The sequence below is a fragment of the Chamaea fasciata genome, unplaced genomic scaffold (genome assembly GCF_029207755.1).
Source record: "Chamaea fasciata isolate MVZ Bird 193981 ecotype frontalis unplaced genomic scaffold, bChaFas1.0.hap1 SCAF_2, whole genome shotgun sequence".
In the NCBI taxonomy this organism is placed as follows: domain Eukaryota; kingdom Metazoa; phylum Chordata; class Aves; order Passeriformes; family Sylviidae; genus Chamaea; species Chamaea fasciata.
In genome coordinates this window covers 9,325,289-9,352,062 of record NW_027094087.1, presented here as the reverse complement: position 1 = coordinate 9,352,062, position 26,774 = coordinate 9,325,289, and the positions used below count along the sequence as shown (strand labels likewise).

The following is a 26,774-nucleotide window of genomic DNA, read 5'->3' as shown; positions in this document are numbered from 1 at the left end:
TTCTTCTCTTTGAACTCTGTTTCTCATTTCTAGCCATGACATATACAATGCGTAATCCCTTTAAAACTACTTTGTTTTAGCCCAACCTCTCTGGTGAGCTGAGTGGCCTGGTACTTGCCAGTTTTTTCAGGTATAATTTGCATTGTGTACTGCAGAAGGGGAGGGACTGCAGGGTTTGTTGGAAGAGCAGGAAGTCTGTGTTTGTCTGAGGTCGAAAGGGTAAGGCAGCAGTCTAGGTGAGTTGTTTTGGAGGAGCAGATTCTTGACTTATTTCTTGTGCCTAGGCATGATGACCCTGACAAAAGTCAATGAACACATCCAGCTTTTTTCTCAGGATCCCATCCCAGCCAGTGCTCAGGGTAGAACTGTTCTATGGGTAATCAGGGTGAGAAGGCCTTTACTCACCCTGGGACCTGTGTTGAGGGAATTTTGAATGGGACAAGTGATTGCAGTGAAGTGAAGGAAAGTTTGACAATGAAAGTAGTTGGATCTTTTTGAGAAACTGGAGTTTATTTCTATCTATGACAAAGAATATTATTTTATGCTATCAAATAACTTCAACCCAACTTTTCTCACTTGTAAACAAGATTCTTCATTTCCCTTGTGTCTTATGTGCAAAAGTGTTGTCATATTTTAGGAATGGTGTTTTCAAATTAAGTATTCCCACTAAAACCATGAGCCACTCACCCCTCAAGGGCTGAGATGAGAACAGTTTGCTGGAAACAGCAGTGAGATAAGAAAACAAACACAAACAGCAACCCTAGTAACAAAAACGTACAAAATGATTCACATGCCAAGATGTTCACCATGGAGCCCATGACCTGTCTGCAGCCTCTCCAACAGCAAGAGAGACTTTCCTCTGGAAAGACTCCCTTCCCCACACCTCTGGCAATGCTGTGAGGTGGTATAGAGCAACCTCCAGGTCCTGGTTGTGCCTCCTTGCCTGCAAAAATTAATCCTGCCTTGCCTGGGACAAGTGTTTGCAAATCAAAACTAAAACTGTAGTCAATAAATCCATAAACATAAAAAGTGCTATCTAACATTAGGAATGCTGATAAATCAGTTTCTAACCACCTCTCAAACTTCATATGCAAAATCACTTGATGCTTTTGACCTTAAACTCCCTGTGATGCAGAAACCCTCTTTAAAATGTATATAATAATGAATACATCCCCATCATTTTGGAGGGGTGAGAGGTTGGGGAAATAAATTGGTATTTGGGAAGCTGTCACATAGTAGAAATGTGTGAATTAAGTTTCTGTTTTTAGAACAGTGTTGTAAGAGTGTTCCACCAATAATAGCTGGAACTATACATAAAAAATGAAGAGGAATAAAAAAATGGAGAAGTTTTCATAAATGATTTTCATCCAAGCTGTGCATTGCATGAGGAGTTAGGGGATTCATTGGCTTTTCATGCTTGTGATCTTATGTCTGAAGAGTACCATAACCATGAAGACTAAATTTCAATGGCTCACATGTGGTCTTCAAATAATTTGCAGTGTAAGCCAATATTACTTCGAACAATGCTTTATGGATATGTACATATGCATTCATGCCTACGCATGTACGTTGACAGATGAAGTTACAAATCATACTCACTTATCAGTTCATACTTTTTTCAGACTCTAAGACACTGTTACATATTTCAGAGTTACCTTGATATTATCAAGTTTTGCCTTTTACTGTATTTGGATCTTTCTTGCTATTCATTTTTGGCTTTAATCACATAGCTGGTAGTAGTGTTTAATCTGTAATGTAATTTACATCAATTGTGCAAAATTGTTGTCAAATGGCCTTGCTAATATGGCAAATCACATGTAAGAGAGGGTATTTAAATGAGATCTAAATGTCTAAATTGCTTAAAATCTTAGGATTAATAACATTCAAAATGTTGACTGTGCTACTTGAGACTTATAACCTTTCTCAAATGGATCCTTAGTTAATTATCTCTAAACCCAGCCTTTTAAAACATTATTCTGTGTCTAGAGATTGATATTTAACTTTTTTTCTATTAATCATACTTAGTTTTAAGATTTGGAAAGGTAGTCCGTGAAGGTTCAGCTGACATTTAGACAATTATGTTGAGACTTAACATTGATATATTTTGGTTGCTTAACCCTTCTTGTCAGCAGTTTTGTATTTATGCAGACCTTGCTGGTGTGGCACTGGCATTTATAGAGGAGTGCATTTATTTTAATAAAACAATTCCTGTCCTTGTAGTTATATAGCAGTTATGACTATTATCCTAAAACAAAGCAGTATGAAGCTGTAATCAATCTATACGAAACAGTTTCACATGCAGACATATTCATATCCCTGGTGAAAACTAGTGCTGATGTGTATTAAACTGTAGGCCTTTTATTACAAAATCATTCTATGTGCTTCCCAATTTAAAAAAGGGGAAAAAAATCCAACACCCCTTTAAAAAAAACAACCCCCCCCCAACCAAACAAAAAAAATCCCACCAACTCAACCTTAAAGTCAAAACCTTATTTTTCAGTGTTTAAAATTTGATAGGTTTAGAAAACCTGTATTGGTTACTCGATGACTCTGTCTGTTGAAGACTACAGGGAAAAAAAATCTTCATGATATGGATTAAGGAAACTGGGGGTATTTAAGCTATAAACAAGGCTTCTTTCATTCTGTTTTTTATTACTTCTTCCAGAATGGAAGAGCTCTTATTCTGACTTCATCCTAACTCACTGTTTCTTAAAGGAATATTTTTTTAAGGGTTGGAGGAAGATAATGCCAAATGGTATGACCAAAAATATGGTACCTGGATTTTGGTATCTCTAATCAAGCTAGTATTTGTTTGTAAGGCTGGAGTGTTATGTGCTGTCACTGTCATTGCCATTTAAGCAGAAATCCATGTCCCTTATCTATTTCTAAACAGTAGAAGAAATATTTCATGGCTGTGTCATGCACTCAAACTAGACTAGAATAAGTAGAAATAGTAAAATGAAAGTTATCAAAAAATAGGCAATGGACAGAGGGAGAGTGAATTGCTTGCTTGGAGTAAACACTGATTTCAATTCATCAGTTCTACTTTTCTTTTGTTTAAAGAGGTCATAAATGGACTGAAAAATGCTTGCTTACATTCAAAACTATCCTAAGAATAATTAACATTTTAATGCCTCTGAAGTTTTGAAAATAACGATCAGTACATAACATACAGAACATGTTGATTATCTCTCTAAGATTACTCACTTTTCCAAACATAGTCCTCTGAATATTTTAAATGATGGCATCTGAAGGTCATTTATGAACAATTCATATGACAATTCAGAGCTAATAAACAGCCTCATGTACTATGAATTACCACCTGCTCCCTTTTTGCAAGAAAGCATCTTTCAATATCCATGTCACACTACTGTTTATCACATTTCAGATTGATGTCTACTTTGTGCGGGAGAACCTTAACAACAGGGTTTGAGGATTAGTACCTAGTTTGTGTTCTGCTCGCAGAAGTTTTTTTCCTCAATGCTCCTGATGTCTAATCTGTTTCTTCATAAACATTTCTATAAGGATCATCACCAGGTACTGTCCTTGTCTAGGGAAGAGGGCAGAACAGTCTGTTTCAGTAGTAGTATCCTGGTTTTGGTGGGATAGAGTAAATTTTGTCTGGGATAGCTTGTGCAGTGCTGAGTTTTGGATTCAGTGTGAGAATAATGTTGAAAGCGCACTGATATTTTGCTGCTGAACAGTGTTTGCCCTAAGTCAAGGCTCATGCTCTGCCTGTGAGGAGGGGCACAAGAACCTGGAAGGGGATCATGGCCTGGAAAACTGACCTGAACTGGCCAAAGGAATATTCCTTGATTTTATTCCATAAAAGATGATGTCCAGTGTACAAATTGGGTGGAGTTGGCTGGAAGGGGTGATTGCTGCCCAGGGAAGCAGCATCAGTCAGTAGGTGGAGAGGAGGTTGTATTGAGCATCTCTTCTCTCTCAAGTGTTACCTCTCATTCACTTTTATTACTATTATTATTTTTCTAGCTTATTTTGTTTTGGTTTTTAAACAGTTCTTATCTCAATGTAAAAGGTTTCCATTTTTTTCCCCTTCAGTTCTCTCCCAGCTGTCGGGGTGAGGGGGTTGTTTGTACAAGTGGCCATGTGGGGCTTAGCTGATCCCTGGGGTTAAACCATGATGGGTAGGAAGGAGCAAATGCAATCCTGTCCCCCTAGAGGACTTGGGTGAGTGCACAGATGGATATAATGCTCAGTAGGCCCAAAGGGAAACCCTACAATACATCAAACAGAATGAAATGTACTGGAATGTACAGAGTGTGTAAAGAGTGGCTGCACAGGCACAGTTTGGGTTTGTTTGCTGCTGCTGCCACTGCTGGTGGGAAGCCAGAGCTGGGCTGAGCAGTACAGGCTCAGCTCAGTGGTAGCCTTGTCTTCCACTCAGCCTAGCACCTTCCACTCCAAACAAGAGAACGTTCTTTACACTGTCGTTTCTTTCCCCTCCCAGTGCCCAGTGCAGCAGCCAGACTGAACTGTGCCTGTCCTCTCTCCCTTCACCCCTTCTCCAGGATGGCAGTGCTTGGGAGTGGGTTGGTGTGTGAAGGGAGGCTGCTCCATGGGTGGGATTGCTGCCTACATGGAGAGAACACACTGTGTGTGTGCAGCCTGCAGCCTCCCACGAGCACAGGAGGGGGGATGCTGAAATCTGCATTCAGTTCCTATAGGCACTGCTCCCAGGCTGACTATTTTAGGGGAAATATTTTGAATAACTGATGCTTCTCTGACTCGAAGTCTGATGTGAGGTGGGATTCAGAGTTCTGAGAGCACACCAGGTTGTGTTCAGGGGCACCAGAGAAGAACCTGGCCTTTTGTTTATGTTCCTCACACAATTCAGTGGTTGGTATGTACTGCACTATATATATCGTGTTGATATATACTTTTGAAAATAGTAAATTCCTGAATTTATGCAACAGCTAGGCAAACAATAAAGGATGTAGGGAGCTGAAATATAGAATAGGTGCCAGGATTACTCATCCTCCTCCCACTCTCTGTTGGTAATACTTTCCCTTAAAAGTAGAAGGCAACTGTAAATTTTAATGACTTTTTCCTTCCAAGCTTCTATTTTTAGATTTATAGGTAGAAGAGGCTAGCAAATATTTTTAAGTTTTAGTGCTCACAGAACAGTCCTTGAGCATAAAACCTCTAGCTCTGGCAGGGCACAGAAAGGCAGAATGTGTGTAAGCTTCAGGCCTCTGTGATGTGCTTCGGATCTGGAAGTGTTCCCGTCGTGTGACCTTTCAGCTGAGACTACCCGTAAAAAGTATCAATTAATGTTAACAGTTTTATGGTGTGGTTCTTGCACTTTGAGAACTATGCTAAGACCATTTATTAACCTTATCTGATGTTCAGAATACTCAAATGAACTGGTTTTTGTTGCTTTTAGTGCTCACTAATCCCCTCAATCACTCAGTCCTTCAGCATCAAAAATGACCTTTTTTCCTACAGACTGAGAACTAATTCTGGTGACATATTAACACATTTTTATTCACCATATTCAAATGATTTGTTCAATATTGATGGATGGCTATGTTTGTGAGATTCTCCATTTCCAAATTTCCAGATTGTTCAATTCTCCCTTTCTGTACTACTCTGAAGTGCATGAGGTACGTGCTTTGTTCTTACATGGCAAAATGCAAAGAAAATTGGCTGCAGCTACTCAGACAATTCCATCTGAGCTTGTTTTAAGTAAGTGATTGATATTTTAATGGAAATTTGGTGAGAAAAAAGAATCTTCTGCTTTCATCTGAGTTGAGCAAATATTTTGTGAGAATAAAAGGTTCCTATCAAAATCTGATTTTACTTTTTGGAAAGTTTTATTTTGAATACTTTGCATGAGTTTTCAGATGACCTTTACTGAGAATGGTTGTTGCTTTTATTTTCATTTCCTTCAACTTTCTGTACTATGCAAATCAAATTTACAGGTAGTGACCCACCTGCCCAGTAAGCATTAGAAATTCCTTGTGGGAGATGCTTTACAATCATATAGGGAAAACCTATTACTGCTAGCAAGGGCTGGTACCCAAAGATAAAACAAGCCTACAAGTGTGACAAACTGTGAGAGGGAAAGCATGGATAGCCATGGTGAAAACGTAGTATTGCAAGCTCAGATTAATAGCTTCAAATCATTTAAATGTATAGGGTTTGTTCATGTGTCTGACCTTGTTGTGATTAATGCTCAGGTCTAGAACTACAAATAATATTCCCCTCTGCTCTGCAGGAGGCTTCTTCAGCTTCAATTTTGGAGGGCATGTGCTAACCACTGCATAATTTCCAAGGGGGTGTTGCTTGACCCAGTGACTTGGTCACACTTGTGGCACTGAGGTCCATCTGCTATTCAGGGAGCATAGGAAACGAGGCAGGAGGCCAGATGTCATGTGTTAAAGACCTTGTCTCACTGTGGATGGCAACTCTGGAACGCAGCGCTCAGCACACTTCTTGCATCACTAAAAGGGTAAGAGGAGAACTGTGTGATCTTCCTACAGCTCATATTGCATCCTGACTTTTGGCACGATGCTGAGCATGTCAAGGTGTTAACTGCTTTTCATTCATTTATTTTTATTTTTATTTTTTAATTTTTTATTTTTTTTTTTTGTCAAGTGGTTAATCTCAAAATGATGAGGGAAACAGTGAAAGCTCCCAATTATGCTTATTGTTTAATAAGTACCCAAATCAGTTATTGAATCCTTGGAGATGATGTATACCAATGTAAGTGCATAATTTGAATGCAGGTAAGACTTGTTTCTAGATTTTCAAGAAATAAAACTAATTTGTTTGAATTTATACTTTCCTCCATAATTCAGGACCTGGATGCCATATAATTTGTAATAATCAACCTTACAATCATAACACATTATGTAAGGGTACATTCAAAACTGAGTGACCTTTCTTCACAGTGCCCAAGTTCTTTGCACAGTCTAGGCTCAACTTATGACATAATCAGATAAACATATGAAAAAACCCACCACCCCAAAAGAAAAACAATCCTCCCTTATCCTGGATCAACAGCTCACAAAAAAAAGATGTCTTTCCAGTTAAATTTTCATACTCTTTTTCCATAGCCAGAAACAGTGGCTCTGCTCTCTTTAGAGATTTATTTTTCTCCTGAGTCTGAGTTACTCCATCACAAAAGTGAATATCCGTTTTCTAAATCCCATGAGCCAAAAACATGCTGTGCACCTTTATGCTTTGTGCTCTATCCATAAGAATGTCCCAAAGGCAAGTCAAATGGTGGGAAAAATTAGAGAAGAGAATGGACAGCAGTTTTCTCACCTGTTAAGTTACAGCGTGTTGGATGTTTCACAGCCAGAAGCTTGGCACTGCTGCAATATATGACAAGCTGCAATATATGACAAACAGCTCGATTTTAATTTATTCTTTTTTTTTTTTTCATTTTGGAAACTACCTTCATAATTAATTTTCCATCTTAAACACGTTTTGTTTGATCATTACGGGGCCAGTTCATTATTCACTTATCCAGATTGCTACAGCAAAAAGATGAGGCAACTATCCAAAGCTTTAGGTAGTAATAGTGTTTTTAAATACTGTAAATCTAAGGAAATACTGTTTGGTCATGGTAGACAAAACTATTAAAATCTTAAAGACAACTCCTATAAATAGTTAAAATTAAAGAAAAAAAATCTACCTCCAAAAATCCAGCAGTCATATATGACTAATTTTATAGAACTTTTTCAAATTAGGTCTCCTAGCTATCCAAGCATTTTAGTGTAAGAGCTGAGGCTTTAATTAAAGAATATAATTTATCTGACTTGCACTTTCCGATTTTCAAACTAAGAACTCTATGCCAAAGTACAACTAACTGTGCCTGTCCTTTGATTACTGCCCATGTATTTTTTGTACCATCACACATATAAAATATTTTGAATATCTGACATCCCCGCTCCATTCTCTGAGTATTTTTGGTCAAATAATTATTTTATTTACTTTAGGAATGAGGGAAGGAATAGAGAAAAGAGGTTCCAGTTGCCAAATCTTTAGCCACTTTTGCTGCCACTACAAATATATATGTTATGTATATTTAATATAATTTAATATCTTTTGGGTTTTTTTTGTTTTTGTTTTGTTTTTTTTTTTTTTTTTTTTTTTTTTTTGTTTAATACTGCTGACATTTACTGAGTTTTTCACTGTTTTATCCCAGCATGGTCCTTTTTTAAAATGATAGCAGCTTGATAAGAGACTTTGATAATTTTTGCCTATTTATAAATAACTATTTCTCCTTCTTTTAGAATTGCAAATACTTTATTTGGATTCCATGCTTTCAGGAAAGTTTCAAATTAGAAATAAATGGCAAAAATGCTCTCTGTATAATTACCCAACCTTATTATAATTGCAAAACACAAAATAAGTGCAAGTTATTTAAAACCCTTGCTAGTTATAGAATATAAAATGTGAAGTTAGTCTGAAATTAAATGGAAAACTATGTAAGCTCTAGTAAAATGCTGTTCTATATATTTTATGTGATATGAATTTCTTTTAGGAAAACCAGACTGCCCTTTACTCCTCTAGTGCTTATAGGACATTTGATTCCACAGTATGGTGGGGTCATCTCTCCCTCTGCTTTGCTTGTTCTCATAGCAATAATATCATACAACACTGGCATTAGAACAAAATTCCTTATTAAAAAAAAAAAAGAAAAAAAAAGAAAAAAAAGAAAAAAAAAGAAAAAAAAAAAGAAAAATACTGAAGTTCTACATGTCTGAAGTCTGTTGAAATTGTTGTAAATACCAAGGAACAAATTTAACTTGGGAGATATGTAGAAGAAACATTAATTATCAGGAAACCAAGTGAAAAATGTCTTTCTCACTGTTTTTTTTTTCTTTTTACAATGTGTTTTACAAATTAACACAGAGTGCCTTTTGCAACCATTATTGCAAAGTGCCAGATTTATGTCTATTGTGGATGAGTCAACAATGGAAATAAATTGGTAATGGATTATGCTTCAATTCTGTTTTGTCATAATCTTTTAACCTTACTTCAAAAATACTTGCATTCAGAATGGCTGTTCTTCATTTTAACGTGATTTAATCAAAAAAGTAAATTGGGGTGAAAAGCTGAGAGTGAGATAGTCATATTTGGGTGATCACACATAACTCATTTGCATTTTGTAGTTATTCTACTTCAGTGCTACTCTTAGAATTTTTTCTGTGATTATGGAAATTAAAAAAAAAACAAAACCCAGTCATTTATTCTTTGAACATTTCCATTGCTATTAACAGTAATTAATCATTTGGTGTCTTTAGATGTCACAAAGCATCTGTATTTGGCAAGTCTTCTATTTAACTAGAACCGTTCTAGAAAACATATAATTCATCTACCATTTCAGCTACTGTTGACATCCTAATTAAGCCACTCAAAATAATTATTTTCATTTGTCTCTTTCTCTAAAATTTTGTTGGTCGACTTCTTGATCAAAACCTAGGTTTAGCCTTGAAAATGGAAAAGACTACACTGCTTTATATAATTTTTTTTCTTGAATCCATCCTCTAGGAACACTCACCTTCAGATAAAGATAGATGTTCATATTTCTTAGTATAACACTAGATGTGCTTCATCCAATTTTGATCATTAAAATTTTCCCCAGAACAGTCTTTATGGAAAATGATGATTTGTTGAAAGTAAAAAAAAAAAAAAAATCTAAGAAATATACACATTTTGGAATAGTTGTTTTTTCAGATTTTTTAATATTCCTAAGGCAAAGACACTCAATTTGAACTTTTTCAGAATGGACTTTTTTCTTTGAAGAACAACTTGTTTGCAATTATTTTCATTCTGCAATAGTTTTAAAATGGTCTACTATTATCTGTCAAGTCTGTATCACAATAAAAAATTGCTGTTTATTCATTTTCTAAAAAGTATAATATCAGAAGTAAGCACTGAACTAGTCTTATTCTTACTTTTTAAATAAGAAGTTTTTAGTTTTGTTTTTCTTCTGAGTGGGTAGTAAACATCCCAAAGTCCAACATTTGTCAAACAGATAACTGGATTCCAAGATAGTGTGGTAAAATTTACTTTTATGAGCATAGCTGACTTAGTGCAATTCCAAATGGGAGTATTCTGCCTGCAAAATTGTTGATGGTATCTGTGAAGGGCAAGAATTTTGCCATTTGTGGAAAGCAGTTGTGCAGGTCACTTCATGGTTCAACAGGGCAAATCAAAAGTGCAAGGCAGTGGGAGTAAAATAATATTGGAGACCAGGAAAAATACTGTCCCAAGCATATTGAGTAATTTTCTAACCAGACTCTACTGACACGTGAACATTTCAGTGAGGGACACTGTTTGTTTTATGTAGTGCTGAGCACTTGTTTGCTGAATGCCACTTGATTGCTAAATGCTGTGGACAAATTAGTAGCATGCTTGAGAGAAGGAAATAGGATGCCCATTGCTGCGTTCGTGGACGTCTCAAAATGAAGCATCCGAGCCCTTATAATTGTAGCACGCTTTTCTGCACTCATTTTCTGCTCTGGCATCTCCTTGTATCCCAGTGTTCTGCACAATCATCCACACTTTCAGCTCATTCTTTTGAGGGGTGCAGCTGCTTCTTTCACATCTTGAATTTCCGTGTAAGGCAGGAGAACTTAGAGTCTGTCAGAATTAAGACATGACAATGTTCCTGCTCTTCATGCAGATGACAAATGCTGATATCCAGTGCGATAATTCTGTGTGGTCCTTTCACTGGAGGCTGGGATGGAGCCCTGTGGGATTCCCTGAATTTGGAGGTGAGATACTGACTAAGAGAGATTACATGTTCTGGAAGATTTTGGTTGTTAAGTTATTTTAAGCATAAAAGTTCCTTCTCCTTTTCCAGTAGGAAAAGCGCATAATGGCTAATTAAGCCCTCAGGGATCAATTTTCAAAACAGTATGCAGGAAGTGTGAGCACAAATCTTATTTGTTAATGGGCTTTGTGAACATACCTCCTGCGATTTTTCAGAATTTAGAACGACGAAACAGCAACCTCATTGGAGAAGGAGGTTTAAATATATAACACATGATGTCTTTTTCTTGGAGGGCAGTAGGCAGATGACATACATTAAGACCACAGAGTGTTTTTGTGGTCATTATGCTTTACTTCCTCAAACCTTCAAACAGAACAAAATGATAAAATAATCTCCGCAGGCCTGTTGAAGAAATCAATCCCACAGGTCTTACATACCTCCTCTTTACTTGAAGGAGGAAAAGCAGCAGAAGACTAGTCCCTAATTTTGGTGAGGAAAAAAATATGAAAAAAAGATAAAATAAACATTATTAAACATTTAATTGCAAAGATTGCACAAGGATAAAATAACAAGAGAGCATTTAGGAAGACTTCATAGTAATATTGGATTTAATTCTCTATTTAAACTTTTGGGAGAAGGTTCCTTGTCGCTGCACAAGAAAATGAAATAAATGCAAGTTATTCTTTTAATAATATCAAACAGAAGGGGAAAAATGTGATTCATGAAATATGTGAATATGATAATATGCTAATGGACTCGATTATTATCATTTATAGTAATACTGAAGGTCATGGCTACAAGAAAGAATTTAGAGGTAGGTGGATGTGTTTGGAGACAGAGTGAAGCTGATTCAGGGGACTTGCAGCTGTAAACTGAACACATTTGTTCAGTTTGGGTAATTTGTTTGGGTGTGCTCTGGCAGCTTTCTGCTGTGGTACCTCATTTCTGGCCTGATCTGTAGGCAGACTACCTCAGGTTTGTTAGCACCTTCACATTTTAGTAGGTTTTAAAAGTTAAAATGAGAGCCTGGATCCACGTGACTGGGTACTGATAACACATGTGCATCAAAGAGTAGACACATCAAAACCTGTGTGTGGGAAATAATTGTTGCACATACAGTTATATCTGTATTAACTAAACACTGTCTACATATGTGTATCTGTCCTTAAAAAAAAAAAAAAGTGCAAATCAAGAAGATAAAAAGAAAAAAGTAAAAAATTACATTTAAAATACTTAAGATTGTGTTGTGTCCAAAACACAGTCCATGCACTAAGGTTCTTGCAATTTAAACAGGGAATAGAAAGGGTGTGACACCCTCTCTCGATTTTGCTAACAAAATCAAACAGCAAGGTTAAATGAAACTTGGACTTCAGTAGGTGAATGAGAGCTTGCCATTGATTTCAGTGGAGTCAGGATTCTGCCCTAAATTATTTTTTCATGCATGCAAAAGAAAATTGCAGCAGAAAACACACACTAAGTTTGCCAAACACCAAACTGGTATGTTATCAGCATAAGTTCTTCATTCAGTTTTAAGCAGTTTTGCTGATTATCAGACAATCCAAAGAAATCAGCTCCTTCTGTGTTTTTCCAACTCCAAATGTATAATTGTGGAATTCACAAATAATGAACAATCACAAAATTCCATCCCACACTTGTTAATAAAAGCTTTTGATTTCAAATACTTGAAGTGTCTCTAAACGAAAACAATTTCTGTCCTGAGCAGAAAATAATTTGTTGTTTTAAATATTTCATTGCTCAAGTGGCATATTATCTAGAAAATATTAGATTTCCCAGAGAAAATAAAAGATATTTAAAAATATGTGAGCATAGGTAATCATTATAAATTCATGATTTTATTTCTTAATGTTACTGGACAGTAGCCTAAAGTGGCAAGTTTTATTACACTAGATATTGTTTTGACTAAAGCACATTTTTTTTTTCTTTGAGTGCACATTTAATGAAATAGTACAATAGTGTGAGAATATTTATATTGTGGTATATGATAGAAAAACTCAGACTGTGTATTTGTTGCAGTTCCATTGTTTTACTACTGAATATCTAAATTCTGCCTTTCAGAATGGAATTTTAAATGTTTTGTTATATATATTTACATGTGGTGTAACAGATTACAAAAGTGAAGGGGTCGTTACCACTGACTAAAAATTATGTGATTAAGTGTTTAATTTAAAATCATTTGTTTTCAAAGAAAAAATTGTACCTTACAAATCCCTTATATTTCCAACAAAGGCTAGCTAGGATATCGGTTATGATATTGACACACTCAAATCATCCTGTAAGTTTGAGGGAGATTCTAACATAAGGAATGATTATTGAAACTTTAAAATCACCTGGTATCTGAATTAATACATTTTTTAGCAATGTATTTTTGTACTTCAATAAATTTTGTATATCATTTTCTAATTAATCTTTTTTTAGCTCTTTTCTCCTTTGACCCCTTGACTGCCAAGACTGAAAAACAGTTCCCTCTGAGATACTGCATGCGCAGACTATAATTGTCAATCTGTGTACAATTATGGAAGCAGTCTACATGGAATAATTATTCAATAATATGTCTTCCATGTGGACATTCTTATTCCAGGATGGGAGAATTTTTTTTTTTTTTCTAATATAACTACCAGATTTGTAAGTGTATTAAGTCTAGCTAGTTTCCATAAAAAATCTTATGGGGTCATTGTTGCAGCAAAGATATTGCCATTTATGGGTTTTTGATATCTTTTTTGGGAAGAGTCGCACCACAGATAAACTCTGAGAGGAGAGTCCTTCCCCCTCCCATCTGGGCTTCTGTTAGATAAAGGTGCACACCAGAGTTTCTGCTTTTTTCACACAAATCATTACACCTTACAAATTCATGCTTGAATTTAATAGAAACAAAAATATTTCAAGGTTTGAAGCACCTTGCCAGTAGATGATATGGTTTTAGTTTCCCTCACTGCAAAACTGAGATGGCTGTTTCTCCTGCATGTCACCCATCCTCTATGCACATTTTTTGCTCTGTCTCTTACCAACTGTTTACAGTGCCCAAAAACATCTCTCCTTCATGTTCCTGGTGACTTGAAATTATCATTTACTGTAGTCTATAGATTTTTTAAATTTAATTTAGCCAAGACTTGAGTGGATAAAACACCTCTACTTTCCAAACTATTCTAACTTGCTCCTTTATGAGTTCTTAAGCCATATTAAGCTTCCTGTCAGAGATACACAGAATTGTTGAGGTTGGAAAAGGCTTTGAAGATCCTGCAGTCCAACCATGAACCCAGCACTGCCAAGTCCACCACTGAACCATGACCCTAAGCACCACATCTACTTGTACTTTGAATATCTCTGGGGTCGGTGAGTCAACCACTTGCTTAGGCACCCTGTTCCAATCCTTGACCACTCTTCCCATGAAGAAATTTTTCCTAATATTGAATCTGAACATTCCCTGGCACAACTTGAGGCCATTTCCTCTCATCCTATAGCTTGCTACCTAGGAGAAAAGGCTGACCTCTAGTTTGTTGCAACCTATTTTCAGGGCGTTGTAGAGAAGGCTAAGGTCCCCCTGAGCCTCATTTTCTCCAAAATCTAGCTCCCTCATCAATTTGTGCTCAGATCCTTCCCCGGTTCCATTGCCCTTCTCTGGATGCGCTCCAGCACCTCATTGTCCGTGTTGGAGTGTTGTGGCAGTGCTGGGTACAGGGGGACAATCACTGCCCTGCTCCTGCTGGTCACACTATTGCTGATCCAGGCCAGGTGCCACAGGCCTTCTTGGCCTCCCTGCCTCTTGTTCAGCTGCTGTCCACCAACACCTCCAGGCTTTTTTCCACTGGGCAGCTTTCCAGCCACTCTGCCCCAGTCTGGAGCGCTGAATGAGGTTGTTGTCACTCAGGCGCTGGACCTGGCACTTCACCTTATTGAACCTCCTATAGTTGACCTTGACCCATCAATCCAGCATGTCCAGATCCCTCTGAAGAGCCTTCCTACCCTCCAGCAGATCCGGACTCCCACCCAATCTGGTGTCATCTACAAACTGACTGAGGGTGCACTTGTTCCCCTCGTTCAGACCACGGATAAACATACTGAACACAACTGACCCCCAAACTGAGCCCAGGGAGCATCACTTATGTCTAGCAGCCACCTGGATATAACTTTATTTTCCATGACTCTGCCATCCTGGTCATCCAGACAGTGTTTCAGAACAGTGAGCAGTGCACTTATCCAAGTCATAAAAAGCCAGTTTCTCCAGAGAATGCTGTGGAAAATGGTGTCAAAGGCTTTACTGAAGTCCAGAGAGATGACATCCACAGCCTTGTCTTCATACACTGAGCGGGTCACCTTGTTTATCTCACTTTGCATGGGAGACATTGTATTTTTGGTCTGTATCTGACCACACCACAAAACATCTTTCCAAGAAAATATTTTATTTTTTTTTTTTAGCAATTACAGACACAAATTGTGCTCTTCTCTTCTCCCATGAGTCAGTACTAGATTCTGACAGTTAGCTGTCAAATCTACCACTTTACTGAGAACTTCCACCACTGAGAGTTTTCTGCCCTCCTGCTGCACATTCTAGTTCTCTAACCCTTTTTTTTTTTTTTCTAACATTTTTTTCCCCTGTGCACATTCTAGTTTTCTAGCACTTATCTCTGGCAATGTGCCTGCTTTCTACCTTGCCTAAGGTGCCCAAATCTCCTCTATTACCTTTCCCACAGTTTTTTGAAGTTTTTTCTACCTGACCCTGTGGGCCAGAAGGGCCCTTCAGCAAAACTCTTTTCCTAGCACCTTGCCACCTGCCAGAGCTGAGCTGGGTTTTGTACTGTACTTGTTAAGAACTAATTGATCAGCATTAATGCACTGTAACCAGGTTTTCAAAGACTTTTGCTAGCCTTGAAGAATTTCTCACATGACCTGTGTATTCTAAAGAGATCATAATTTCCCAAAGTGACAATCGAGCTTCCTGTGCCTCTTTGAAGCACCCTTTACAGTGATTCCTCAAGTTCCTACTTTGTCTTACAAACATAAGTGCCTTAGGAAATGCTGATAAGTGCACTCGGGTACTTGCCTAAAGGCACCCATGTATAAATGCTGTGACTGTGTGTGACAGGAACAGCTGCAGGGAGGGGCTTCCTGGGCTGCCGCCATCACTGAAACCTCACCATTTGTCAAAGCAATAAATACAATAAAATGAGCATTAGGACCTAGCAAATGCTAGTTGGGACCATGAATTTTGACAGGATGAACAGCTGAAAGTGAGCTTCGAATTTATCCTCCTAAAAAAGGTTTGTTTATCATAGCCACATTGTAAGTTTGGCCTAATGTTTAAATATTGCTGGAATTTGGGACAAATGGGACCCAGGAGCATTAATTTGTAACATATTGTAGTGAATGTAGCACCTTGGAGTTGAAGTGTATCGATTATTTTGCCTTTCTAGGTAGACACCGTTGGTCAATTAATTACCTTGCTTAGATATTACTCTATAAATTACACTAACATTTGAATGAAACCTGGTACTTACAATTGATGAAAACTGATTTTTTTTTCTCCTGGCTTCAGATATCCAATTTCTAGAAATAGTACTAGTACATTTCTCCCATTAGAGAGAGAAATATTTCTATAATATTTAAAAACATCAATAAATTCAAGAAAATATGAATAAAAAGAAGTGAAAATTAGATTAAAATCTTTCCTACGTCAGTGCCTCAGGTTTATGAATGTGGATCCTGAATCTTGATTTTCATTCTCCAATTATATTTACTGGAAATAAAATTATTACCTAGTTGGTATTTGGAAATAAAATTTAGTTTTTATATCTTTGGAAGTAGGGGAAAAGTTGAGACTGGAATGCAAAAGTTTCTGAAACTTTCAGAATTCTTTAAATTGTTCTTAGGCAACCAGTGTTTTTTTTTTCTCTCAGTATATCTGTTAATAGTTATATTTGATGCTGAAATACTAGGTGGTTCTTAAAGTATATTTCACTTTTAGAGAACAGTATATATAAGGGAAAGGAAGAGTGGAGTAAAGATTACTATCTGATCTTTCAGGGAAATAAACTTCTGAAAATATCTCCCTTTAATTTTCTTTTAAAGCAGTCTCAAGGAAGAAAATGTACATTGCACTTGTCATATCACAAGATGTCTAAAAGCATAGTTTGCACCCAAGCTGTGCAAAATGTGAGGTGGATCACCTGAGTCACTGCTCTTCTAAAGTTTAAGCTCTGTCTCTTAAGATAACATGAGGATATTTTAAATGACAAAACTTTTAATTAATTAATGCACAAACTCTGTTAGCATTTCTCTATGTAAAATTCTGTAAATATGTCATTGTGTACATGATAAGATAGCTTTTGCTGGCTGTTTTTAATGCAGTGGTTAAAACCTTATCATCCTGAAGTTTTGTGGGTTTTTTTGCTTGCTTGTTTGTTTGTTTGTTTGTTTTTTACTAAGTACTGAGTGCTACTGAAATTTGGGCCATTAAGGTTTATTTTGGTATTTATTCCACTCTTTCATATGACAGCTTCTGTTAGCATATCCCAAGGCACAGAGCTCTGGTAGCATCAACATCAGAGGAAAGACTTGAAGAAAGTTATCTCCACAAAAGATGCTGTCTTGTTCTCCACTTATTGATTTTGAGCTGGAAACTCTGCTCTTCAGATTATTTTTTTTGCCTCCTGGAGGTCTCCTTGAGGGAAATACAGCTGAAACACAAAGGTGTTTTTCAGAGGAAGAAATTCCATCTTCATTTGTGTAGTTTCTGAGTAAAGGTGAAAGTGATACGGAGCTGCATGACTTGGACCAAACATGCACAGATCAAAACTTAGGTCATTCTAGCTCATGTTTAAAGCAAGTTATTGTATAAAAGGATTAGTCCATTTTCTAAAAGTTCATCTCCAAGAGAGCAAGTTTTTCCTGATGTAGTAGAGCAGCTGCCATATTGGTTGCCAGAGGGGTGGGAAGTTTAATAGACATTTATAATTTTAGATTGCTCTGGCTCCACGTAGAAGTTTGAGCTGTAAAATAGTGAAATGGCAAAAAATGGCATAAAGTCCTGATGTCTCCACCTGGAAGGATGCAGATAATTGAGTTGGACTGAGTTGCTGGAAGCTTACCATCTCAGTGCACTTTACAGCAAAATTAATATGCAGCCAGAAATCCTTGCATCCTAACAAAACTGTTCACTTTTATAATACAATGAATCCCAGCATTTCCAAGGAAACTTTCAAACAGGATGCAACTTTTATGTAAGAAAGATGTTCTGAGGGCTGGAACACCACACAGCACTTTCCAGGCATACACACATATATATAGACATCTGTTCAAAGATAAAAAGTGTGCAAATCAATATAAATTTTAAGCTGGTGTAAAAGATTTCAGGACTGAATAAAAGGTCTTGGTGTAGTGGCAGGAGTATGCAAATTGTACTGAGGAGGTTCACACCCCACAGTCACCCTCAACCACTGTGGCATTACAGGTGCAAATTGGTGCTTCACAATTTGTTTCACAACTGGCCTCTGATTCCATAAGACAAGAGAGGAAGACAACATCAAGTTATGGAGTTCTAATCTTGCTTTACCTGATAGGCAAGAATTAATTCATAACATAGGAAAGACAAAGTTACTAGCTGGTCTTGGATTTAGTTTTGGAAAAGTCATTTAAAACAAAGATTCTGACTACTTTGGGATAAAATGAGTATGAGATCAGACTCAGATCTCAAAACCAATTGCATTTTGTAGAAACTACTCCTTGGATTAATATGAGTAGCTGAAATTTTTTTTTGGTTTGCTGTAGGATAAAGTAAAACATACTTATGAGAATATTGTAGTTGTTTCTGTACTGGGATGATTAATCTGTGGGTAAAGACTTTGAGAACACAGTTAGAGAAGTTTCCCTTTTCTCACATTTGCAAGGGGAAGGCATTGTCAGACGCCTTCAGACTGTGTAGGGGATGAAAGGCACTGGTGGTTTGAAGCTGTGTCATGCTGAGTAAACACCCACATGATGGTATGCATGAGAGAGATCCTACACAGAGCTCTGCAAATCCTGGGAAGATTTTAGCAGCTCCTGCAGCTCTGTAGGTGACAAAATCAAAACCAGGGAACCTGTCACAAGTTGCACCTACATGGCAGTGACTGAATGCACTGAGGAGCTACCTGAGCCACCTTTAATCCCAGTTCACCCTTAGAGGAAACAGTTTAGGACAGAGCAGCATGAAGCACTTTACCATGATTTTTAAGGCAGAGACACATCCTTGCTACTTCATAAACAACAGCAGTATTTTAAAAATTACATCAAATTATATAATCTAATTCAGATGTCTTTCATTACACCAGACATAACCAAGTGATATGCATTAAAAATAAAATAAAAATAAAAATAAAACCTAACCAGAAACAGGGATATTCCCATCATCCCCTAAGGAAGGGTTTGAAAGGAACAGATTGACTTCCAGACATGTGATGAAAAATTCCATTGATTTTAGTGGGATTGCTTTAAAAACTTCCATCTTAAACCAGGTCAGAATCCAGCCCTTTTTTCAGATATACATTCAACAGAAAAATAGGGGCAAAAAATTCACAGCAGTGATTGAAGGTGAGATGTTGGTTACTGAAGAAAAATGCATATCTGGGAAAGCTACAAAAAAGGAAGCTGTTTTCATAGTGCTCATATTTGCAAAATCATTCCTAAAAATTTAATATTTTGCAGTATTTTTATGAAGGTTTGCCATGTAGGAAAAATCCTCTCCGAGGAATTCCATATGACTTTGCAATCCACCTCAGCAAATCACTTCCTTTTCAATCTATTTAGTGATGCATTCATCAAAGATTTAGGTGCTGAGATTTTGTGCAGCCTAGAGAACTCTGTGAAAAAAAAAAACAACCCAACTGTGTAGAGATATATACGGCATAATGCATGTGGAGGAAGAGGTATGGGGAAAAGCATGAACCCCTGCGTTTCAGGAACAACAAAATTCTACTTAAGTTGGTATGAAAATCTTGTGGTTCAAAAAAATATTTAGAAGAGAAAAATCAAGGTCACATAGTGGATTTGCATTTGATATGCAGCTTACAATGCCAGAAAATTCTTTGGTTTTTCCACAGAAGAAAAATGTAGACACAATTAAGTATATGCATGGTACCAGCATTAATTTAAGAATAAGTTAAGTGGTTCTGGATCAGGAAATTAGATTGTAATGAACTCAATGTGATTTCACTGAGGTAAGAGAAATTTAAACTTGATAACTATTCAAAAGAAGAACAGGTAATGTGCTAGCATTCTGTTTCCCTGGAGGTAGAAGAGCCTTGACAGGACTGTTTCTCTCATTAAAAGCTGACATGACTTTGTCCTATATTATTTGCTGGCTTTGCTAGAGAATTTGCAGTTATCTGACACACTTGTTCTTCATATTCCTAATGGATGAAAAGTCTAATTAAGTATATACATGTGCAATTCAATCTCTCCATGGCTCTGTTGGAGTGGAAGTTTACCAAACTGTTTTAAACCAGATTTAATTCAGAACTGTTGGGCATAGGACCTTATAATTCAAGCTACCTATTTGTAAAGCAAAGTGGCCCATCAGTTTGGAAAAGGGAGCAGCTATAAGACAATCACAAATATTGGGCCAGATCTGAAAACGATATAATCCCACCAGGTCCCTTTTTTATTTTTTTTATTTTATTTCAGGTTCTAAATTATTTGATGAGGCTGTTGCAAATTGCATGCTAGACTTGAAGTTGAAATACATTTCTAATTATTTAACTCATTTTTACTCATCTTTTCAATGAAATAAGACCTATATTGACCTTAAAAACTGAGGTAATAAAATATGGAGTGGATTTGCACATAGACTTTTGTACAACTATTACTGTATCTACAATTAATTAATTTGGAGTGCTGATCAGTAAGATGCATGTTGGAGTTTAAAACTATCAGAACACTTGATCTTAGTTCATCTCTGTCCACAAAATTCCTTCAACTTTAAAGTATGTGTTAAAATTCAATATCAGAGTAAATATAAAGTCCAGTAATTTTCTTGCTAATTTATATTTCTGTACTCCAATAGATGACCTTTCCATGACTCAAGCAATTTCTTGGGAGGATGCTGTCTGAAATTCACAACATGAAAAATGCTTTCTAGGTGATTACCTACTCTAAACAAATGAAAAAAACAAGCAAGGGAAAAAAAAAAAAGGGTTCCAAGCATTTTGACAGAAGATTTGAAGAACATTTGGAGACAAGATATAATTAGCAGGGTCTGACCTTCTGCAAATTGTGAACACTCTCGAAGTATGTAACTTTCATGAAGTCTTATATTGTCAGATTTATTTAGAATTTTCCACTATTATTAATCATCTATCAAATCCCCAAGGGCATGAGAGAGGAGTTAGTTTGATTGCTGAGTTTTGGGCTTGTAGGCTTTTCCAAGGGCTGCTCTTTGCCCCGTTTTGTCCCCACACTTCTTGCCCTTGTCTCCCTGGCATGGGATTCCCAGGGAAATGCACCAAGCTGGCAGCATGGGAAAGAGATAGAGGCATTTGTAAGGCACTGCCAAACCTGACTGATTCCGTGAGCTATCTTCAAATATAGATGCAGCACAGGGTGAATTTTTTTTTCTCTAGAGCCTTACACTGAAAGCCTGAACTGAGCATAGACTGATATTTTAATTCCACAAATACACAGTACGAGGAGCACTGCATATTTGCAGTTTATGTAATTTTATAACCAAGTGTCTGAGAGAGAGAGAGAGAGCTATAATCTTCCTAAACATTAATACTTATACAGAGCTCTAAGTTACCATAGAATTTGGAAGAGGCAAACAACCCCAGAAGCTGTAGGGAAGAAAAACGCCTATTTTCTAAATGTTGTGTAAGAATTGAATCTATTTTTGAGTTCTCCTCTCCATTTGCCTGCCTCCTCTCTTCTGTGTTAATGTTATTTAGCACTTCTGTGGAAAACTGACTTTGAAGCACTAACTCCTGACCTTCTAGCAGTTTTCTTTTCCTCATCTCTTCTGTTTTCATTGTTTTTCCTCAATTTTGCCTTAATTAGAAAGACATTTTATGGTCTGGGTGTACCTGTGTTAGCAGTGCTTATGACAATGTGTTCTTTTGAACATCCTTAAGGGATAGCTCAAGTGCTTTTCTCTAGTGGTGGCTAAAGGTTCAGTCCAGTTCATGGAAGTAATTGGTTCTTTTTCTCATTAGTATCAGTGTTTACTGGGTGAGACTTCAGGCCACTTAAGCCATTTGTCTCCCAGCAGATGATGTGGAACATCAATTCGGGGAGAAAAGAACACAGGAAGGAAAATGGATTTCCTGTTTATGATTTTTGAATCTTTTTCAGTGCTTCTCTAAATGTGGCAGAAAGCTGAATCAGATCTTGTGTTTCCTCTGAGGAATCTCAAGGAACCACAAGATCACATTGCATTTTACATTATGAAAATTCACCTGTTAAAGGAGATGCACTCCATCCTTTAGGGAAGGCAGCAGACAAAGATATTATCCAGAAATGCACATTTTAGGTCATGCTTAGACCTAATCCATAACAAAACTAATAATTTTATGTACTTTGCTTAGAATTAATTGATTGTGTAGGTGTCGTTTGTTGGTTGACTTTGCTTCTGTATGTTTCTTTTTATATTTTTTTTTGTTTTGTTTTTGTTTTTCTTGTGTTTTTTTTGTTTTGTTTTGTTTTTAGTCAAGGGGTCTTGGTATATAAATTCCCTAAAAAAATCTCATTCAGAAATTTCTAAGTCATTTATTCAGTAAGAGCTAGGTGCTGTGTTAACATTGCTCTAAACTTATATAAGGCATAAAACCTATTTTATTGTAGGTTGAAAGAAACCAACTTTTTTGTTTAAGATTAATATTTGCAGAAGTATCATTTTGGGTGTGCTTTCCAAACTGTCTTGACAAACACACAAGAGATTCTAAGAAAAGAAAAGTTAGCTTTGCAATTAATACTGAAGATAATATTTGCAAGACCACTGTACTTTGAAAGTAAATTTGTAATCCTTTGATATTGTTGAGCATGTTACCTCTTCAGGGCAGAAGGAAAACCAACTACATTTGACCACATTCATCCAGGCAAATCCTTCCTGTCAAGAGAAACATTAGTCTCTATATGCTCATGCACTTCAAATTATAATTTAAAAATTGCTCATTAAAGAATTCACTATTTTCATGTCATCCACTGCATTTATTTTTTTTTTCTTCACTATTAGAATTTTAGACCTTATATATGTACTTCAAGATAAGTGAAGATTTTATGCAGTAGCATTTAGGTCAAACTGGTGCTTAATCCATGGCTATGTTTCCACTGGGGCTCTGATGTCAAACTTCAAACAAGTCTGAATAAGAGAATCAATTAAAGGAAGGTAGAACACAATAATTTAGAAACTAATCTCTCATTTTTTAATGGTTTTTAAAATAAAATTTACCCTTTTGATGTCCTTCCAAACTAGATCTCAGAGGCCTCTAATAGAAGAAGAAACATGTTCTCCTCATTAACATTCATTAAGCATGAGTTATTAAAAAAAAAAAAAAAAGTTGATAACAATACCTGGAAATTTACTGTACAGGTGCAAAATCTTTCATTTATGGAGTTTCAGTTTAGCAGACTCAGATTCTGTGGTCAGTGTATTCCCTTAGTATCCTTACAGAGATTTCCAGAGGAGTAGCATAAACTATTTCCTTGCAGTCCTCTTATATCTTATTTTTTTCAGCAAGAAAGGACAGAGCTGTATCCTGAAGGATGCTCAAGTCCCTGCTGGTTTCATTAGATACTGAGAGAGCTACACTGCTTGCAAGATGGAATATATACATACCCTACCTTCAAACTATGGGGTTCATATCTTCCAGGATGCTGAATGTAACCCATGAAGTAAAAAAACAAACAAACAAACAATTAAAAAAAAAACCCAAAAAACTGGACTGGATCACAAAGTAGAATTTTTGGGAGATTCCTAGGCAGTGGCATGGAACAAAATGAATTAGCAAGGAGTTTCTACTGAATATGTGAACTCTTAGATGGCTAAGGACAAGGAACATGATGAACTGTAGCAATTGGTGCTGTCCCAATGTCACTGTATCCTGGCACAGCACAAGGACTAGAGATTTCCTGCCATTTTATTTCCCTTTTTCTTTTCCTGTGGCATATCTGTCATGGATAGAATGGTCAATCCAGCCCCACACTGTGTCTGACAGCCTTGATGCTGCTGCATCTTTTGTGTGCCTGCTCTCATCTCCAATCTTCTGCCTGCTGATGGTCTCCTGATAGGCTCGAGCCCTTGCAATAAGGAAAGGGATTTTCTAGAGAACTGTGTTTAAAGCTGTCCCTCCTCATAAAACTGTGCATGTCTTTACAGCCTGAGAGCGACTGCAGGACCTGATTCAGCTCTCAAAGCCAGGAAAGTCATCAGCACTGGCAACTTCAGCAGGAGTTGAGGAAGCATCTACAGATGATGATAAATGTATTGTGTAATAACAGCATCAGCTACTCTAATTGCACTTCTTTCTTATCCAAATTAGTGGTGCATAGATTGTGCCCTTGACAGCAAGGAAATGGGCAATGGGATGTACCCAGGAGCTGGGCCTTCGGAGCATAGCAAAAAAAGGTATTGGGAACAAGTTGTTAGAGTACTTGCCACAAATAGGGTTCCTTGGCTATGAAGAGATTATTTCAATAATTTTGAAATTTCCACGTAAATACACTTGTCTGTTAGAGGCAACATTTGAAATGTGGAAAAGAAATATCATTTCTAAAAATGCAGAAATGTAGGGGGGGGGGGGGGGGGAATATCTATTTCCAGAAATGTTTTCAGCATAATGAGCCTGTTGGAATCTTTCAACCATAACGTGCTATCCATTTAATAATCATGTCTAGTTATACCAACTTCCTGTATAATACTGACTGTGATTTCCAAACTATTAAAATTATGCATTTTATAGGTTTTTAGCTCACTGATTTTAAATTAAGTGTATTCGTATTGAGGAGTTTTTGAATATCTGTCACTAAGGAAGTCTTCAAAATAGATTGTCAGGTAAATTAAAGCAGCAGTAAAGCATCTCACCAAGGAGATATTTCTCTTTTATGAGTAGCTGATTTTGAAGTACGTTGAGGAGAGGTGAGTTCTGAGAGTGTCTTATCTTATGTGTTCTTTAAATTAGAATATATTTGGAGTCAAGTCTCCTAGTGTTCTACTGAGGCAGAGATGATGGCCACGTACAAAGACTTCTGGGCAGCCTGTGGCTGAGAGAGATGAGGAACTTCACCCCATTCACTTTGTTCAGTCGATAAAAAACACTGCATATCACATTTTATATGTTCTGTTTGCTCTCATACACAAAAAGGGATGTATACTTGTAAAAAATATATTTATACACACACACACACACACACACACACACACACACACACATATGTGGATTCATACATCAACAAGGTGTGTGGGTGCCTATAGGAAGGGAGACCCCATGTGTGTGCACATGCTTTCTGTACATTTTGAGTACAATTTCTTTAGAGTGCGGGTTATGCATGGTTAAACATATGGCAAGTATGAACATAATAAACTTCCTCCATATATTATTTACAATTTGTGATATGAAAAATCCTGTCTTTCTGTATTGCTGAGAGACAAACATTTTTGACGTTAACAACTGGAAACAGAAAGAAAAATAAATTCTACGTTTATATTCTGCATACCTGTATGATTTTTAACTTTTTTTAAGGGGAGGAGAGAATAGAAAATTTTTATGGAACTTAGTAGTTTTTCTGAAGAGTAGAAATATTTTAAATTAGAACCAGCCTTTCAATGATGATGAATGGTTTGATTGTTATGCCGTGCTTCTTAATACAGAACTTTTCTGCAGCAAAAGGTTAATTAGTTGGGAAATGCGATACAGAAAACTATCAGGAATGAGACAGTATTAAGTCTTCCTTTTCCTGCCTGTCTCCCAGTCTTTTTCTAGAGTATACACTCAGAGAGGGTAAAGGTGCCTGTGTAATTGGACATTCCTTAGTGAACTGTACTGTCTTGACTCATACAGAGAAAGGGAAATAAATGAATTTCGTTTTTCTAGAATATTACTGGCTTCAATAGTCTTTAGTGTGAGGTGGTTTTTTTTGGTTTTTTTTTTTTTTTTTTTTTTTTTTTTTTTTGTTTTGTTTTGTTTTGTTTTGTTTTTTAAGAGAAAAGTCCAGTTGCTCTTTTGGTAAACTTTTCTAAAGTGTTTTTGTACGAATGTGTGGCAACAAACTATGGACTTTTCTGACTGCTCCTCAGGAGGTACTACTGAGAAGGTACTTCTTCACTGCACAGACCCCATCACAGGAACTGATCAGATAATCCATGGGTCAGGTAATCCATGTGCCACATACCTGGGACACATCTGTGTCAAACATAATGAAAATGATGAAAATGATGAAAGCACTTAGGGACACTAATTATTATATAACAGTAAAAAAAATAGCTTAAAGACTACAGAGCTAATACCCGACAAAATTTGTGTCTGCAGCTATGTGTTTTATGTAAAAGTTTGTGAAAACACAAAGATATAGAACAGACAAATTGCTCACGCACACCTCTCCATGCATTTTATTTTTGGTCTTAAAACCTCTCACCTTCACCTGCCCTTCTTATACAACTCTTTGCAGTTCTTTCCAAATTTCTAAAGTTTTTGCCCTCTGCCAGCAGTATTTCTTAGCTTTAAGAAGATGTTAAACATGAAGAAATTGAACTTTAGGTAGATATCAGGCAGTTTCACACTTTTTAACTGTTAAATGTGTATTTTTAATACTCTGAAATCATTCATTCCAAGAGTTATTTTCATCCAGCAGAGAAGCAGAAATAGGACTGCATTTAATCACAATTCAGCTTGAATTTTGAATATTAAATGTTCTAAATTAAAGCTTCTAAACAATTTACAGAGCTAGTAATAATTACAGGAATTAATTTGTAAATTTCTTTAATTAAAAATAATTTTGGCAAATTATAACTTGCTCCTGAGAAGTTTAAGAATAGAATTTG

The 26,774-nt window shown here is 36.6% G+C and overlaps 1 long non-coding RNA gene across 1 annotated transcript in view; it reads left to right on the top strand.

The window, feature by feature from the left end:
• LOC136285803 (uncharacterized) overlaps positions 1 to 23,767 on the top strand; it is a 28,446-nt gene extending 4,679 nt beyond the window's left edge. The window contains exons 2-5 of the long non-coding RNA XR_010719538.1: positions 6,242 to 6,475; positions 10,667 to 10,757; positions 20,811 to 21,034; positions 23,472 to 23,767. This is a non-coding gene — a long non-coding RNA (uncharacterized lncRNA). The remainder of the gene's footprint in view (positions 1 to 6,241; positions 6,476 to 10,666; positions 10,758 to 20,810; positions 21,035 to 23,471) is intronic.
• Positions 23,768 to 26,774: the final 3,007 nt, after the last annotated feature.